Source organism: Tursiops truncatus, chromosome 16 (assembly GCF_011762595.2).
Source record: "Tursiops truncatus isolate mTurTru1 chromosome 16, mTurTru1.mat.Y, whole genome shotgun sequence".
NCBI classification, from domain to species: Eukaryota; Metazoa; Chordata; class Mammalia; order Artiodactyla; family Delphinidae; genus Tursiops; species Tursiops truncatus.
The window spans coordinates 67278706-67294633 of record NC_047049.1 but is presented as its reverse complement, the minus strand read 5'-3'; the positions used below and the strand labels follow the sequence as shown (position 1 = coordinate 67294633).

General features: G+C 40.9%; 1 pseudogene; it reads right to left on the bottom strand.

The window, feature by feature from the left end:
- Positions 1-5840: 5840 nt before the first annotated feature.
- On the bottom strand, positions 5841-6160 carry LOC109550116 (mitochondrial import inner membrane translocase subunit Tim9 pseudogene; annotated as a pseudogene).
- Between the last annotated feature and the right edge of the window lie 9768 nt (positions 6161-15928).

Genomic DNA, 15928 nt, shown 5'->3' with positions numbered 1-15928 from the left:
GGCAGGAACAGTCTTAGTCTGAGATCAGAAAACATTATCATAAAATAGACTCCCCTCTGTTTTCACAGAAATTGATGATTATCAAAAGAATTTTAGAATAACCTGGGGCCAATAGACCTGAGGATGGGAAAAGGGCAGATGCTAAATGCCTTTACTTGGGTCATTTGGGGGTCAGGAAGAATTGATTTGTTATATTTGTCTTTAAACGCTCCTTCCTCCTTCTTATGGTGCCTTAAATTTTCTGTCCTTGTGTTTTAGGCGGCTGTTACAAGTGAATGAGCTTAGCTGATAATTAGACTAAATGATTCTTCCTTGGGAGTCATTAATTGTGCCAGGTTTTGTGGTAGAAGGACTAAACCCAAAAGGACTTTTTTGAATTCTCTGTAAGACAGACTCTCATGTCTGCTGAAGGTGATTGAGGAAGAAGGGCTGGCCATTTGGAATGCTGCAGTGCTGTGTGTAAGAAATGTAAAGAACTGACTAGAAGAGATAGGAATACTGGAACAAAATAAAGTATATGTCTACTTTTTCTGCCCAGTGAATGTAAGGTACGTCTCTTATTTTCTGTCCAGCATCCATGTGTTGGGGGATTGCCCCTCCTCCACTCTGTCATTCTGGTGGGGCTGTAGATCATGAGACCTTACCCATGACATTAGGGGGTGGGGCTAGATAGTAGGCACGTGACCCAAGCTAAACCAATCAGCGTCTTCTTCTGGAAGTTTGGATCATTAGGGGAGATATCAGATAGAAAGTGGGTTGGAACTGGGCCATCTGATGGCTGGAGCCAGGTCAACTGTCCCTTCCTCAGGTGCCTGGGGTGTCTCTGATTCCTGTCCTTCTGGTGGCTGTGCTGTTCAGTGCTTCCTTCACAATGCTAACTACCCCCAAAATATTTCCAATAAACCCCTTTTTCTTGCTTAATATGGCAAGATCAATTCCCATGGTTTACCATTAAAAAAAACAACAACTTTTTGGTTGGTTATACTTTCAGGTATAACAGCAATTTCTGGATTAGAAATTCAATTTAGTGTATGCATGAGATAAAGAAATTATACAGTACAATGGCTCCAAATTGTCAGTAGCTTATCTGCAGGCTTGGTTGGCATTACATCACCTTCAAATTCTATGTCATGTGGTCCTTGCAGCTCCAAAGCTCAGTCAGTGAGCCCAGAGAAGCTAGTGAGGCAGTAGGGCTAGTGCCGTGTTTGCCAGTGGGTTCTGAGAAATATTAATTCCTTGAGAAAGTGTAAACAAACAAATAAAAACATCGTGTAGCTAAATAAGGTGGAGAAACAACTCGACTTGTTTGTGTTTTATGGAGATTTATACTGCTCATAAACAAAAGTAAAGGCTCTGATGAGTTGTGTGGGAAAGTGTTTACCTTTGTCTGATCCAGCATTTCCTAAACTTGCTTGAATAGAAAATGCTTTTCCCACAGAAAGCCTATTAATATCTCTTGGAACTAGGATTTTGTAAAACATAGTTGGGAAAAAACTGTAGAGCGGGATTAGAAAATTAGGTATGTAAACATTTATTTGGTACAGTGCTAACAGATGATTTTTTACTTTATTCCTTTATTTCCCAAAACAGTATTTCATCTTTAATCATGATTTTTTTTGTTTTGTTTTGTGGTACGCGGGCCTCTCACTGTTGTGGCCTCTCCCGTTGCGGAGCACAGGCTCCGGACGTGCAGGCTCAGCGGCCATGGCTCACGGGCCCAGCCACTCCGCGGCATGTGGGATCTTCCCGGACCGGGGCACGAACCCGTGTCCCCTGCATTGGCAGGTGGACTCTCAACCACTGCGCCACCAGGGAGGCCCGATTTTTTTTTTTTTTTTTTTGGATGATAATTTGGAGTAATTTACTGAGGCCTTATTTGGGTCATTCATTGAAATGGGTATTTGATACAGTGACTATTATGATTTCAAATACCCAAACTCTAATTCCCCATTTTTTGAAGGAGACAGATAAATTCTTTCCAAGATCAATAGCCCAAAGCAAACAAGTTCCAATTTTATTAATCTGAGCATGTATTTTAAAATCTGGGCATTTGAGTGAGTTTATCACTTCTTAGTGGAGAAAATTAACATATATCAGCTAGAACAGTGATTCTCAACCTGGGGCAGTTTTATCCTCCAAAGGACATGTGGTAGTGTCTGTAGGTGTTTTTGGTTGTCACAGCTGGGTTGAGGGGTATGTGCTGGCATCTAGCGGGTAGAAAGTATGCTCTAAACATTCTACAGTAAGATGACGGCCCCTCTCAACAGAGAGTTGTTCAGCCCCAAATGTTAATAATGGGGCTGAGGTTGAGAAACCCTGAGTAATGCAAGTGCCCCTTGAGAAGATGGAAAGAGAGCACCCTTTAAAGGCATTACCATATTCCTAAGTCATTAGATTCAATGCCACTCCCCATGGGCTTTGTGGCATTATGTTTGGCAACCTAAGTCTAAACTTTGTCATTAACTGAAATCTGACCTGCTCAAGTCACATGGGGCCTCAGTTTCTTTACCTGAAATAAAGAATTAGATGAGGTGATTGAGAGGTTTCCTGTGATATTGTGATTCATGAAGAACAATCCTGAGTCTTGAACACTTGTGATGTAAGATAAACAACACTGGGCTTAAGCTTTGGGGACATTTAATGTTGTAGAGAAGATCTGCCTCCAGTGGTGTTGCTTCCTTGTGCCTGGACATGTCTGGTACAATCATGTAGTGATCATGGGCCAAGGGATGAATGGCTCCTGTCCCCCAGAGAACCCCATACATTTCTACTGTTCTACCCATCCCTTAAATGGAAGCTCTGATCTCAGTCCTCTCCTCAAACTACACCCATCTTTGGCCATCTTCTCTTCTCTTGTTATACTCAATCCTTATCTGTATGTTACTATAAATCCCCATTTCACATCCTCATCTTTCTCATGAGCAGTGATTCCCAACAGTCTTTTTGTTTTTGGCATCTACACATGGATGATAATGATAATGATGATGATAATAGTAATAGTTAAAAATAGCTAACACTGTTGATCTCTTGCTATGATTCCGGCATTGTACTAAGCTCTTTCATTAGCTTGTTCAACCCTCAGAGGCACTTACAGGTTAAGTAACTTGTTTAAGATCAAACAGTTAGTATATCGTAGCTCTAGGACTCAACACTGCCAGTGTTCAAAATTCCACACGTCCCTAATAGATTGATCAGCTTCTCTCTTACACAGTTCCTCTTGCTGTGCTCCCTAAAATGATAGAATCCATTAACTAGAATGTAGTTCTTAAATCCTTCTCCCATATCCTTATATTTACGACTGATCAGTCTGCAAAAATTTAACAAATTTATCAAATTCATCTTTTCTTTCACCAACCACTATTACTGTCATTGCCTTGCCTCTACTGCAGATCATCATGACTCCCCATCTATAACCAACTAACAAAATGACCTGCTATTATTTTTATTTTATTTTATTCTTTTTGGCTGCGCTGTGTGGCATGCGGGATTTTAGTTGCCTCACCAAGGATCGAACATGTGTCCCCTGCAGTGGAAGCACAGAGTCCTAACCACTGGACGGCCAGGGAATTCCGAAAATGACCTGCTTTTAAACTTTTCCTCTCTATTATTCTTTCTGCAGCCTTAATTTCCCTATGTAACAGAAATCTAGTCACTTCATGTCATTCTTAAGAACTTCTAACGATCTTTCCCTGCTCGTAGGATAAAGTCCTTTCTCTGGCATTCAACACTCTCCGTGACTGAGGCCCAACTGTGGTATCAGCTACAACACTCACCAAAGTCATTTTCGTTATTTCTTTGATCATGTCGTGTACTTTTACATCTTAAACTTTTTCAGGGTAGAGTCTAAAACTTCTCACTCCTGATTGTAACACTAGAACATAATTTCTCTTGGTTGAGATATACCAGCTTACTTTTTACTTGCACTCATTAGAGGAACACGTTGACTCTTTGCTTAGAGGACCACCTTCTTGTGGTGCTCAGAATGGCTCTGCTTTCCTTTGTTTATTAATGTTTCATTACACTAGAATACCCATCCTTTTCTCCCATCACTTCTTCTCTTTTCAAAGCCCAGATTTGAGACTTCTTCCATTTAACTTTCTCTGATGTACCTTCCTCAAGTCAGAAGTATTTATTCCTTCTATGATCTCACAGAATATTTTAATGTCTGTTTCCCCTATACATTGTAAGCTTCTTGGTCAGGGACACTGTGACTTACACATTTTCGTGTTTCCTGAACTATCATCCATTACAGGGTGATATGTATGTATTGCTAACATGTAGAAAGGGCTCAGTAAATGTTTCATAATAGTCACATCTCTTGAAGGTCCCTTTAAGTTCTTTGATTCTAAAATTATTATTCATTCTTTATTTCTTTACACTTCTTATTGCATTGGGATAAATATTTCTCCCTGAGGGTGGAAATATGTTAGGGTTAATCTGCAAATTAAAAGTATATAAGAATTTTAATCACAGTATAATTAAGACCTAGGGTTTTTTTTTGAAATGCCAGTCAGTATTGCCATAAAAGAGTAATGAGCTCCTTTCTGGACTTCCCTGGCGGTGCAGTGGTTGAGAATCCAACTGCCAGTGCAGGGGACATGGGTTTGATCTCTGGTCCAGGAAGACCCCACATGCTGCGGAGTAACAAAGCCCACACACCACAACTACTGAGCCTGCACGCCACAACTACTGAAGCCCGTGCACCTAGAGCCCGTGCTCTGCAACAAGAGAAGCCACCGCAGTGAGAAACCCACATACTGCAATGAAGAGTAGCCCCCCCTCACCACAACTAGAGAACGCCAGCGTGCAGCAACAAAGACCCAGCGCAGCCAAAACAAAACAAAACAAAAAAACAATCCCACTTAAAAAAAAGCAAAAGAGTAATGAGCTCCTTTCTCATGAAAACAATAGTCTGTGGGAAGTTTTTTTTTTTTTTTAAGGAAGTAAGCTTGAAAAGTGTCAATTTTATTACCATTTCAATTAAAAATTTTTGTCTTTATTTTCTGTATGAGACTAACCTATACAAGATATTGATTAAGCATGAAGTCAGGACTCAAGATATCCCATCTATTTACTATAGTTTGTATTAGTAACTTCAATACTTAGAGAAAAAATAAAAGTTAGTAGTGCAAACCAATATCCAGTTCTCCTTTCTTTCCTGGGAATACAAGGCTACAATTTGCAGTCTGCTTGCACCTAAGCGGAGCCATGTTACAGCTCTGGCCAAGTAAATATGAATGGGAGTGACGTGTGGCAGTAGAAAAGCAAACACCATCCTTTCATTCTGTTCTCTTGTCTTAGCAATCATGAAGGAGGCTACATGGTAAGATAACCACAGTGTGAAAGCAGCCTGAATTATTTTTCTTTTAAAGCAAGTAACTGTTTTATGTATTTACCATCAGTGTGAGGCAGATGTAAATGAACAGGAATATCTAGAGGATAATTCCTGTTGAAAAACATTTCAAGGTGTCCACAGACTGGTCAGAATACTATGGTACTATATGGTATAAACAACTAGTCAGTGATATTTCCATTTATTTCACTTTTAGTAATAAAACATTTTTCTTATACATGATTGAACACGTATTTTACTTTAAAATTAATAGTCACAGTTGAAGAAATAATGGTTTATTTTTCTAATCAAGTGGCCAAGCTGCTCAATCTTAAAACCATAACAAATGTTGCACCTTATTATTTTAACTAAACAGTAAGACCTTCTGTTTTGATTATTCCTGGTAAATTGCAACTTTGTTTCTCACTAGTTTCCATTTGCCAAACAGTCATGACAAAGAGTTTAACCTGGTGGCTACTGCTTTCAAGGGATTCTATCAGATGAATCCTCATTTCCAGTGCAATAGCTGTTGGCAGTCCTTTGCTGAAAGTCCATCCATCAGGACTTCTCTATTGTGGTTAGTTAAGAGTCATGCTTTTGCTGTCAGGGCTTCATTCTGCTGAATATGATATTCCTGAAATTTAATGGATATTCTTTGCATCATTTAAAAATATTTCTGTAAGCAATGTTCTGAGCAGGTTATCTCAACAAGTATTACTTCTCTTCCTGTGAAGTCTTTAACATAATCCAAAAAGCATGTTTATAGCAGGTTCCAAGAAGTTCATTGAACTATTTTAACTGATCAGATTCTGGTATTTGTGCAGCCATATTCTTTTGGTATGTTTATCAGTCACTTTTTCTGATGCATGAGTTTCCTTTCCTTTCTGGAAAAGCAGCTAAACTTTGCTTGAATGTCTCCTGTGAGGCCTGATTTCTTCCTTAAGCACAGGCTCTCACATTTGGTACCAGTATGAGGCCGAGAGGCTAGTCTTGGGACAGAGGGTTGGGGTATGGGTGGGTGCCTGGCAGCTGGATGGCAGAGAACCTAATGTTAGCACTTGATTTGTTGAGTCACCACATGGGGACAGCTGCCCCAGAGAGTTGCCAGGACCTACATTGGTTTTTGCTTGAGTGTAAAATAATTTTTACATGTTTAAACCAGTGAGATTTTGGATTAATTTGTCCCTGAAGAATCACTTGTCCTAATCTGACTAATATGGGTGGCACTGGGAATTGCAGTCATTAGAGATAGAGAAGAAAGCCTGTAATAGCAATAGCTAGCCCTTATTAAGCACTTACTCTCCAGGATTTGTCCCATGTACTTGAATGAATTGTCTTTTTTTTTTTTTTTTTTTTTTTTTGGGGTACGTGGGCCTCTCACTGCTGTGGCCTCTCCCGTTGCTGAGTACAGGCTCCGGACGCGCAGGCTCAGCGGCCATGGCTCACGGGCCCAGCCGCTCCGCGGCATGTGGGATCTTCCCGGACGGGGGCACAAACCCGCGTCCCCTGCATCGGCAGGGGGACTCTCAACCACTGCGCCACCAGGGAAGCCCCTGTGTGCAGGTTTTTGTGTGAACATAAGTTTTCACCTTTTTTTGGGTAAATACCAAGGAGTGCAATGGCTGGATTTTATGGTAAAAGTACGTTTAGTTTTGTAAGAAACTGCCAAACTGTCTTACAAAACGGCCGCACCATTTTGCATTCTCAGTAGCAGTGAATGAGAGTTCCTACTGCTCCACATCCTCATTAGCGTTTGCTAATGTCAGTGTTGTGACTTTTGGCCATTTTAATAGGTGTGTAGTGGTTTCTCATTGTTGTTCTAATTTGCATTTCCCTGATGACATAAGGTGTGGAGAATCTGTACATGTGCTTATTTGCCATCTGTATATCATCTTTGGTGAGGTGTCTATTAAAGTCTTTGGCCCATTTTTTTAATTGGGTTGTTTTCTTATTATTGTTTTTTAAGAGTCTTTGTATATTTTGGATAGCAATCCTTTATCGGACTTATCTTTTGCAAATATTTTCTCCCAGTCTGTGGCTTGTCTTCTCATTCTCTTGACAGTGTCTTTCACAAAGCAGAAGTTTTAATTTTAATGAAGTCAAGCTTATCAATTATTTCTTTCATGGACCATGCCTTTGGTGTTGTATCTAAAATGTCATTGCCATACCCAAGTTTTTCTGGCCTTTCCCCTGTGTTACCTTCTAGGAGTTTTATAGTTTGCATTTTACATGTAGGACTGTGATCCATTTTGAGTTAATTTTTGTGAAGGGTGTAAGGTCTGTATCTAGATACTTTTTTTTTTTTTTGGTATGTGGATGTCCAGCACCATTTGTTGAAAAGACTATCTTTGCTCCATTGTATTATCTTTGCTCCTTAGTCAAAGATGAGTTGACTATATTTATGAGGGTCTATTTCTGACTCTATTCAGTTCTGTTTTGTTTTCTCCTGTAAATTCCTCTTCTCTATTCTGTAACTAGCCTAGAGGAAAGGGTTGGCTTTGTTTTTGCTACTGAGTATGTTGTCCAGTTCCCATGTCAGTGTTTCAACATAATATATTATTTAAGGACCATCACTTAGGACTTAACCAAATTTCTATCAGAATTCAAGGTCCTTGATGAAATATATGGGTGGCATAGTTGCTCTTCTTAAGAAACCAACATTCTAACAGGAAGAAAAATATCCTCAAGAGCATCTTGCTTCTACTTTTTCTCCCCTAATCTATCTAGATTGTACGTGGCAGATAAGGAATTTTCAGCAATACTTAAAGGAAGGGACAGACTCTCTGTTTCTTTTTCTTTCTCTGCCTTTCTATTCCTTTCTATATTTTGTCTCCATCTGTTTGAATCCTTGTCTTGCATTTACAGTAATATTCCTCTTATGAAACATTTGCATATGTGGATTTATTTCCATAAATTTGTCCTAAAACTGTAAGACTTTCAGTTCACATTTTATATAAGCTGCAGTCAGCATTCATATGAATTTGCAATCACTCAATGGAGATAATTTTAAAAAGACATACCTGGGAGTTGGGAAAAGAAGGAGGGAAACCAGATGGCAAAGCAGGAGCAGGGTAAGAGCCAGGAAGCTTAGCCAAGGTGCGCCTGAGCCAGAGGGCAGCTCTCCTGCTTGTGAGTGGGAGGAGGGAGCTGGCGAGGTGAGAGAAACTGTTGGAGGTAGGGCTTGATGTACTGCGACCTTCTGGTATGTTTACAGCCTGGAAGGATCATGGGGGCACTAAAGCTGTACAACCCAGAGCATGGATGGGAAATCTGAGAAATGCCAAGTCAGTTATAGGGTAAGATAAATAATTTATTAAAAAAATTTCCTCAAAATGTTTTCATCTCAAGGTTCAGGTAACTATGGAAACAGTTAGTGGCCTACTCAATGCTAGTCTCCTTTTCATCCTTAATAAACAGAACCTTCTCTTTGATCAGGGTAGCAATGCACCAGCTGAAAACTGCAGTACTCAGCATCCTCTGCAGTTAGGTTAGGGGTGGACATGTGACTAATTCTCCCAATGGGTATAGGGGAAGTTGCTGAGTGGGGGCTTCATGGAAAGTACCTTCAAAAGGCGGCTAACTCGGTCTGCAAGCTCCTTTTGCCACACTGTAAATGTGGTAGGACCTTGAGGTTAGAATACATGTGCTGAGGATGGTGGAGAAAAAAATAGTGGGCCAAGACTGAAGACGTCATGGAACCACGGTATCAGCCAGGGAATGCCGCCTTCTTCTTCTTCTTCTTTTTTTTTTAAAAAAACGTGAGAGAACGGTTGAGTCTCTGTCAAAGATAAATATAATTTCTAATGGAGAGAGATTCTCCATCTCTTAGGCCATCTTAAGATGTGGAAGAGAGGGGGATTCCCTGGCAGTCCAGTGGTTGGGACCGTGTGCTCTCATTGCTGAGGGCCCAGTTCCATCCCTGGTCGGGAAACTAAAATCCTACAAGCCGCATGGTGTGGCCAAAAGAAAAAAAAAAAAAAGACATGGGAAGGAGAAAGCTTCCACTCTGAGTCATAAAACCATAAAGACATTTAAACTTGAATTAGGGGACCAGACACTGAAAAAGTGTTCATCTTTTTCTTTCAGGTTAGAAATCTCTGTTTTTCTTTCAAATTATTAAAAAACAAAACAAAACCCAGGGACTTCCCTGGTGGCCCAGTGCTCGGGACCGTGCTCCCAGTGCAGCGGGTCTGGGTTCAGTTCCTTGTCCGGGAACTAGATCCCACATGCCGCAACTAAGACCCGATGCAGCCAAATAAATAAATAAATAAACAAATATTTAAAAAATAAACCAAATAATTGTTATAAGAACAAATTCAAACAAAGCTAAAGTGTACAAAATGAAAAGTGAGAATATCTTTTAATTTCACCCTCTAGAGTAACCACTGTTAACTGGGTTCTGTATTTTTCAAAGAATCCTCCCCCCTTTTTATATAAAAACATAAAGTAATTAAAAAATTATTCTTGACAAGCATGTTTTCTACAAGGCAAATAAATTCACAAACCTCTTGAAGGGAGATCCTGATATTGAAAAACGATTGTGACAATCAATCAATAAAATTAACTGTATAATGAGTATTATTACTGTTTTAAGATATGTAAAATGTCATTGATAATCTCATTTTCCCGAGTGATTATTTCAAACCCAAGTTCCTCAGTGTCAGCAGATAGCCTGATTTTTTTCCCCCTCTTTTGAAGGTACTTTCCGTGTGCCTTGGTGGGAGGTTACTGTTCCCAGAAGGGCAGGATTCTGGATAGGCAATAATTTGGGTTCTCTATTTTCTTCTACTCTGTGAAATAAGACTGTATTGTATTTGACTTGTACCCTCCAAATCTAGCACGGGACCTAGTATATGATACTGTATGCTTCTGCCAGTAAGTGTTCTCATTCAGAAAAGGAGTGCTCTGAGGGGGACCAGAGAGAGGTAGAGGAGCAGGAAAAAGTTCCAGTTATTGTTCCGAGACAGGAGTGGTCATAGCCTGTTTGAAGAGACAGTGAGAAGGTAAGATTCATATGGGGGGGTAATTCTTTCCGAAGTTCCTTTTTGTGGCCCACTATATATATATATATATGTATACACACACAAACACATACATGAGAAACTACACATGTGCAGAGGGCTCTTTGCAGATCAGATTATTTCTTTACCTTCAGTTTTCAGTTTCCAATTATATCAGGTCATCTGGTAGTTGATTATTGGTCTATTTTTATGTTCCATGGAACAGCTATACTTCTACTCTACATCCCCTGCCTTCAGGGCACATTCTTAATTCTTACCTAGCTTTTTATTCAGCAATTGTTCAATAAATGCTGTACAACAGTAAGGTACCATCCATGCTTCTATGATATACTTTGATTTTTAAAAACGTAACTTAACACTAAGTTTTTATAACAGATCATATAGGTATGCTTCCATCTTGCAAGATCTAGGAGGTTAATTTCAAGCTGGATAGCAATTTTAGTTTTTCACTAATGAGTTCAATCCCTTTTGTATTTTTTAAAATAAATTTATTTCATTTATTTTTTGCTGTGTTGGGTCTTCGTTGCTACACATGGGCTTTCTCTAGTTGTGGCGAGCGGGGGCTTCTCTTGGTCATGGTGCGCAGGCTTCTCATTGCAGTGGTTTCTCTTGTTGTGGAGCATGGGCTCTTGGCATGAGGGCTTCAGTAGTTGTGGGGCGAGGACTCAGTAGTTGTGGCTTGTGGGCTCTAGAGCGCAGGCTCAGTAGTTGTGGCACACGGGCTTAGTTGCTCCGTGGCATGTGGGATCTTCCCGGGCCAGGGCTCGAACCTGTGTTCCCTGCATTGGCAGGCGGATTCTTAACCACTGTGCCACCAGGGAAGCCCCTCAATCCCTTTTTAAACTGATGAACTTTTCATGTTTCTTGGTTTCTGTGGGTTCATGCTGAGCTAAAAGAAATTTCATGCCACCACTCATTCAACTATTTTACTTTTCCATTTTTACTTAATGTAGCAGAAAAAGCACAGAAGTTTTCAATCATGAAAACCTGAAACACCAAAGGATATTTGATATTCATGATTTGAATTTCATGATTTTAGAGGAAATTCTTCCCTAATGAAAATGGTCCAGAATGGGCTCCTTGAAAATGTAGCAATGGAACCACTTCTGCATGTATTCAGGAAGCTGCTACATTCCATTTGTAGATTTATACTCAACATTTTAATTTAGTATTTAAGAGATGGTTTAGGGGTATCATCATCTTTCTGTGTTTATCCTTTTTTTAAAAAAATTTTTATTGGAGCAGTTTATCTTTGCTGAAAAGAAAGTTGAGGACTTCCTGGTTGGGATGACCAAATATATAATGAAATCAATTCTCTCCAGCAAATGGCTCCCAGAGGCCATCTCTTGAGAAGAATAAAAGCAAAAGCTGTTGGAGGGATTCTCTATCATAAATGCTTTCAAATAGGAGAAGAAACAGAGAAGACCATGACTCTAGCCTTGTGCTGGATTATTTGTTGTCAACTTGGAATCAGCTTCAAACCCCTTGTATGATCTCTCTTTCAGGGCAGAAACCTGAGTTTCCCTGAGTCCTCTTCCCTCTTCTGACCCTGAAGCTAGGTTAGAGTCCACCAATGAGGGGAGATGGGAAGGTTGGGGAGGAGAGGCCATTACTCTCTTAGGAGGTGCTGAGGGGAGATAAAGACATGGCATTTGAAGCAACTTCTTAGGGAGCTTCTTATAAGACATTCAAGTCTATGCTATAAGCACAAGTTTTTTTTTTAACATCTTTACTGGAGTATAATTGCTTTGCAATGATTTGTTAGTTTCTGCTGTATAACAAAGTAAATCAGCTGTACGTATACATATATCCCCATATCCCCTCCCTCTTGCGTCTCCCTTCCACCCTCCCTATCCCACCCCTCTAGGTGGTCACAAAGCACCGAGCTGATCTCCCTGTGCTATGCGGCTGCTTCCCACTAGCTATCTATTTTATGTTTGGTAGTGTATATATGTCCATGCCACTCTCTCACTTCGTCCCAGCTTACCCTTCCCCCTCCCCATGTCCTCAAGTCCATTCTCTACGTCCGCATCTTTATTCCTGTCCTGCCCCTAGGTTCTTCATAACCATTTTTTTTTTAGATTCCATATATATGTGTTAGCATACAGTATTTGTTTTTCTCTTTCTGACTTAGTTCACTCTGTATGACAGACTCTAGGTCCATCCACCTCACTACAAATAACTCACTTTTGTTTCTTTTTATGGCTGAGTAATATTCCATTGTATGTATGTCTCACATCTTCTTTATCCATTCATCTGTCGATGGACACTTAGGTTGCTTCCATGTAAGCACAGGTTTTTAGCAGTGAATTTCTGGAGTTTCACTTCCCCAGCTCTTCTAGCTACCTCTAATTCCTTGTGTTAAACCCTCCATACTTGCAGTACGTAGAGTGGTTACTGTTTTCCAGATTTGACCCTGACTGATATGCTTTTCATGCTGGTTACCTCAGTTTTGTCTGAGTATCAGGCTTCCCCACTTCCCCAACATTTGTCCACAAGGATGTTAGAATTCTCCAGGATGATGGCAGAATTTAGAAGAGATTCAAGAGCTAATACCTAAAGTTGCTCATGAAAATGGAAGAATGAATAGGAAATCAGGAGATTGCAGCTCGGGCAGGACCAGAGGGTGGTGTGGGGCTGTAGAGAAAATATTTTTATGTTTCCGTATGGTTAGGGCTTTCTGAGCAAAGAAACCTGGGATCGGGGTCACAGGACAAGTCTTGTATTTAAAGGGTGGTTAGATAGTAAGTAAGAGACCATCCTGAGAAGTTTACCTCCCAAGGTAAATGCTTACTTTTCAGAAGAGGAATGAAACCTAGTATCATGGAGACGTTGAAGAGATTGTTAATTTGTAGATGCTTGGCTTCTTCCTGGAGACATTTATTTATATTCCAAAGGACCAGAACTCAGGAGTCGTTCCCTTCTCTTCCCAAGGTTCATTTGTTTGCATTGGGGAGAAAAGTTTTTTCTCTCTCACAGGGGAAGGGGGACAGCTGCCCTCATCCTAGATAAGCTCGCAGCTTCATGTTTTGGGTCCCTTGCCTATAGTATAGATCCTGGTATAGGTAGGCTGACCTCTGGTTCTCATCGCATAGCCGCAAAGGAAAGAATTGAGCCAGAGGAGAACTGATGTGGTTATTGCTGTAAGTAATAATACCTCTGCTCTAGAAAACTCATGTATACTTTTAGGATAATGTGAATAAATATAGATACTGAAACCTAATCAGGTGCTAGAATCAGATGGTTTGAGCTTCAAGGGTGGTGGTGGAGTTTTGAAGTACAAATAAGAACAACTTGGAGCAAGTCCCCAGGGAGATTGCCCAGGCTGACCCCAGGGATTGTGGAGCATGACGGGGATGGGCAGCCTCTCCTTGAGGGCTGCGAGAGAATTTTGTGCAATCATCTCAGCTCCAGTGGAAGAAGTCTTACTGAATGAGAGGCTTCAGGCTTCAACTGGAGTTTATTCTCACATTTACGGGGAGGCAGCACGCATAGTGGTAATAATTAGGCAATTTGGATTAGAAATGCAACTCTACCCCTTATTCATTTAGGCAGTGTTTAGTGAGCATCAATTATGTAGAAGGCTGTTCTGCTGAGGAGAGGAATGATCTCTGCACTTGTGGAGTTTACAGTCTACTGCAAAAACCAGACCGAATATAAACAAACAGGAGTAAGTATATACTTACAAACTATAATGAATGTGATGAAGGAAAATAATAGGGTACTGTGAGAGAAAATAGGGATGCCCCACTTTAGCCTGAGTGGCCAGGGAAGGCTGCTCTGAGACGGTGGCAGTTAAGCTGAGTGCTGAAGCATGGGAAGGAGCTGAGAGCTTGAGAAGACGGAGTGTGAGCTTCCCAGGGAGGGTGCCTTCATTTACTAGCTGGTTATAAAGTGCAGCCCCTCAGAGGTGTGTTTGAGTGAGGTGTTTAACAGTTGGGGGCATTTCTACACTGGTTTTTCATCTGTGTAAAGGACATAATAACACCTACCTCCTAGGCAGGAAGTTCTGCTGTCCAAGCGAGACTGATCTAGAAATGACCACCTTCCCCCAACTTCATGATCCAGGTGAACTCTGTCTCTTATCTGAAGGCAGGTGACCGACCATCGTATTTCAGGAGGGGAGTATATACTGTTAGGGAAGTTTGTTTGGAGGTGAGGGAAAGTGGATACAGATGAGTTATGTTGCTATGCAAGATCTTGGTTTCTGATAATGCCTTCTTCCTTTAGAAGAAAACTTTGAGTGTAGAAATTTCAGCCTTAGTACAAATGTCAGTGAGAGAGAATTTTCGGAGGCTGGAGGCTCTTCTCTGGGTCCCTCATAGTGCATACGACTATCAGTTTCACTTACGCCTAAGGCTGCTTTGACTTGGGCTTCTGGGACCATCTCCTATGACATATCTGACTTCCAGGCAAGCAGGCAGGCAAGCATAACCTGGGAAGGCTTGGAATGGAAGAGGGGTAATTAGTGATGATAGCAGAGGGATGGAGTTACAGCGCCTTCCTCATCTCTGTATTTATTTCTAGAACTCTTTCACTCAAGAGTTGCTGTGAATGCATTTCTTTCCCTCACAATAAAGCAGATGTGGAGTGGGATTGAGGATTATAGCAATTGATTTTAAGAGTCTAGGCAAGGCTGGAATCAGAGGGAATTCCTGCTGTGATGTATACATTGATGAATCAGGAAGCAACTTGGCGTTTGTAATGACTTCTTAACTATAATACTACAGATGGTACCTTATTGGAGTTACAGGTCCCTGGGAAGTGTATTTGTTTCCTGCTTTTTGTTTTGTTTTGTTTTGTTTTTTGCGGTACACGGGCCTCTCACTGTTGTGGCCTCTCCCATTGCGGAGCACAGGCTCCGGATGCGCAGGCTCAGCGGCCATGGCTCACGGGCCCAGCCGCTCCGCGGCATGTGGGATCCTCCCGGACCGGGGCACGAACCCGTGTCCCCTGCATCGGCAGGCAGACTCTCAACCACTGCACCACCAGGGAAGCCCTTGTTTCCTGTTTTGCTCAGATAAATAATGTCCCTAATGATCATGATACAATCCATAAATCTAACTTGGAAAGGATTAGATACTGGCTCTTATAATTTCATTGCTGATGGTTATTTTGATGAAGAAGGAGCTCTCAGTAGGGGGAATGGGAAGCAATACTAACTCCCCTGGCCAGAATCATTCATTTACTGAATGCTTATGAAAAGATTTCCTGGATACACCTCACATTCTCTTTGGCAGTTTTCCCTGTTGCTTCTTCCCCTTATCTTCTCTGAGTTCTTGGAGATTCAAATACATCACCTCTAAAATTGTGATTTGCTTCCCAGAATTTTTAAAGCTTTAAAAATTTCCACTTCTTCTGAGAAGGAAGTAGACCTGTCCCCCTTCTGTGTTCATTCTAGCTTGGTGTCTGCCCTTGTTGAGAGAAGTCAGAGAAGACCAGATTGGAAGTTACACTCAGTGAGTTAGAGCCTTCCACCAGTCACAACTCAGTCTTAATATTTTAAGCACGTTGGTAAATACTTACTTCCATTTCCTTCCCAGACATGAATAATGGTTCCTTCCTCTGTGCTCCC